Here is a 3,925-nt window from a genome sequence, read left to right as displayed (position 1 = left end):
TACTGGATGCAAAACTGAGATAAAAAGTACAAGTGGTATTTGTCATATATTAGGTAATTCATTGGTCTCATAGTCATGCAAGAAACAAGCATATGTTGCTCTAAGTACTACTGAGGAAGAATACATAGCGACATGTAGTTGTTGTACCCAAGTGTTGTGGCTTAAACAACAATTGCAAGATTATGGCTTCGAATTAGGTTGCATACCCCTAAAATGTGACAATACTAGTGCTATAAATCTCACAAAGAATCCAGTAATGCATTCAAGAACCAAACACATGGATATAGTACATCATTTCCTTAGGGACCATGTCCAAAAGAAAGATGTATCTGTAGAATTTGTTAATACTCATGATCAACTAGCATATATATTCACTAAACCATTGGCAAAAGAACTGTTCTATAAATTTAGATTTGAATTAGGCATACTTGATGAAGTGTACTTATCTTAAATGTTTATTCTTGACTATATGTGTGCTTCATTATACTTATAATTTGCCTACTTGTATTTGAAATTGTATAAATATTTTAAAAAATTTCAAATTATTGGATATGTAATAGATTACATGTAATGAGTAATCAATTACAAGGCATCAGGTATGCCTAAAAAAATCAAATTATGGGTTCAATAACCGATTACTCTGGAGAGTAACCGATTACATCATTGAGCAGAAAGCCTCAATAATCGATTACCCACCTGTGTAATTGATTACCTAAGGAGTCTGTTTGAAATCTCGGAATTATTTTATGTTAAGTAACCGATTACTCATTGTGAGCAATCGATTACTCTATTTAGTATTTAAGTTTCCCTCCTCATTTTTCAAGCACTTATTCTTCCTCCTCAAACCCGATCTTCCATGTTCAACCTAGAGTTCTCCTAAAACCTATTTTTATCCGATTTGTGTGATTTTGAGTCATTTTATATCACATTTTCAATTCTAAACACTTATATTCCATAGATTCTGTGTTTAGTGGCCCTAATAAAAATTACCCAAATCTCTCAAAACTCAAAACCTAACCTTCCAAAAACCGCAAATCGATGGCGTCATCATCAAGAGCTAAGAAGCAACGTATCGGTGTGTCCTAAAGAAAGCGAGGAGCTTCATCTTCTGAGGCTCATCCTTTGGACTTGGAACGTCTTCTTGCAAATGATTTTCAATGCAAAACATTCTAAGAGCATTTATTTGGATGCTCCATTTTCGCTCCTAAGTACGGTAATGTCAGTAACTTTGAATTTGAAAATTTTCATTTCCCTACTCTTCTAAGGCCACAAGATCTTTTTTATTTCTGTGAGGAATCAAAAGCCTATTATCCTGAACTTGTTAAAGTGTTTTATTGCAACTTGAACTTTAGCAAAAATTGTCTTACATCCTATGTGAAAGGAAAAGAAATTGTTTTGGATATTAAGACCTTTAGTTCAATTTGCTGTAACATACCTTTTCAAGGAAGATTCAAATATTCGGTCTTGCATGCGATTGGGATAACTATGATAGAAAAGAGTTCTAGTACTCTATGTGTAGATTCTCTAAGAGGGAAATTGAAATGCGTAAGCAAATTGCGCTAGGTGAAACTGTAAAGAGTATAGATATTATTGTTGTAGGAAATCCCACTCTCCAAGATCGCTTGCTTCATTACTTTTTGAGTAATGTCATTCTTCCAAAATATTCAAATCATTCTCAAATAAATGACATGGAACTGCAATTGATGTATGCTCTTGAGCATAACCTTTCAATCAATTGGGTTAACACAGTAATGAAACATGTGTGGTCTGTTCGAGAATCCCATAGCCCTCTTCCTTATGCAATCTTCATAACCAACATTCTTGAACATTTTGGTGTATCCACTTCTGGTGAATCCAAAGTCATACTTGATGCACGAGATAGCAAGATTGATGTGGATGTGATCCTTAAAATGGGCTTCTTTCGATATCCCATTGATAGACTATACAAGCATCAAAGTGATAGACAGGCTACACCTGCTGATCCTAATGTAAATGCCTCTCCCAACTCTATTGAACAACAAACTTCTGAGTTTCATGCTGAGTCTTCTTCATCTATTCCCATCCCTACTAACCAGATAATTATGGATGAGTTATTCTCTCTTCGAGGCTACATCTCTAATCGGATGGATGCTCTTGACGCTCAGAATCAACAAGTCCACTTCGAGCTTCAACGCCTTTCTTATAAGATCAATAGCATGGACCTTGATGATGATAGCACTAAACCTGAATCTTAGATCTATGTTTGTCTAGGAAATTATGTTTGTAATGTTGCATGTTTTTGGACAATTTGCTGTTAATTGTATGATATATATATATATATATATATATATATATCTATATTGTGTAGGACTCTTGACTTTTCTTCTTTTTGATGAAGTCAAAAGGGGGAGAAAAGTTGGGAGAGTGTATTTTTCTGCATAAAACATTTCAGGCACATAACTCCAAATCAAAGGGGGAGCATACTCAAGACAAGTCAAGAATATAACAAAGTATGTTACTCTCAGAAAATTACACTGTCAAGAAGATATTGGTTGGTCATCATCAAAAAGGGGGAGATTGTGAAGAAGATTTGGCTCCTGACCTTGGCAAGGTTTCGATGAAGACACCAATATCACATAAAAGAAGAAAAGGAAGAATACTTATGGAGACAATGAAGACAAAGCTTCAAGAAAATAAAATATAAGTCTTTAGGTACTTCTATCCTTACACTCTAATTTATACACTTAGTAATAATGCTCAAAAGTATTTTAAAAAGAAAAATGATAAACACAAGTATAAATGAAAACAATTTTCAAAATACTATGTAATAGGTTACTAGATCTAAGTAACAGGTTACTTGACTAAGTAACAGGTTACCAGAACTAAGTAATAGGTTATATGACTGAGAAACGATTTCTCCAACAAAAATTGATCAGAGTGATCGATTACACCATGTGGGTAACCGATTACACAACACGGTAAATAATTACCCAGTTGGATAGAACAGTTGGGTAATCAATTACACCATTTGAGTAATCGATTATAGGCTGTGAAAATTAATTTCAGACTTGTTGGGTAATCGATTACATCGATTACTTCTTAGGCTTGTCCTTCCACCCTGAAGATTGGAATTTTGTGTTGGAAGAGTATCTGGTTTTCCTCCTTCGTAGTTGTTGCCTTCTTGGGCTTGTCCTTCCACCCTGAAGATTGGAATTTTGTGTTGGAAGAGTATCTGGTTTTCCTCCTTCGTAGTTGTTGCTCTACCTTCATGGCTTGTTGGATCAGATCCTCTAACTAACTTCACATATGGTTATAACTCCACTACATCATGAATCTCATGGTTCAGTCCATGAAGAAACCGTGCCATAGTGGCTTCATGGTCCTCATGAAAATTGGACCTCAAAAGAGATAACTCCATCTCCTTGTAGTACTCATCCACTGATTTGTTTTTTGATAGGATGCCGGAACAAACCTCTTTCTCATCATAATTTTCATCTCATCTCAATAATCCACTAGTTCAGCACCACACCTCCTTCTCTCTTTCTGAAACTGGTCCCACCATACCATGGCATACTCCTTGAATTCCACGGTTGCCACCTTGACCTTTTTCACATCAGAGTAATTATGGCAGCCAAAAACCTGCTCCATTTTCAACTCCCATTCTAGGTAGGCTTCAGGATTATTCATCCCCATGAAGGTAGGGACTTTAATATTGACCCCATCCATTCGATCATCCATCCTCCTCTCCCTATGACCACCATCATCATTCCTCCTTTCCCTCCGCCTCCTTCTCCTTTCTAGTTCAGAATCACTCGAACCACTATTGTGTTGCCTTCTATTTTGTTGAACTTGTATCTCCTCCAATTGTTGTTGGAGTGCTCGGAATTGTGTACTCATTGCATCAATTGCTTGCATATAGGCCGTGATCCTAGGGGACTTGGCCTCA

This window comes from Lupinus angustifolius, unplaced genomic scaffold, assembly GCF_001865875.1.
Source record: "Lupinus angustifolius cultivar Tanjil unplaced genomic scaffold, LupAngTanjil_v1.0 Scaffold_385, whole genome shotgun sequence".
Taxonomy (NCBI): domain Eukaryota; kingdom Viridiplantae; phylum Streptophyta; class Magnoliopsida; order Fabales; family Fabaceae; genus Lupinus; species Lupinus angustifolius.
Note: the sequence above shows the minus strand (reverse complement) of the source record.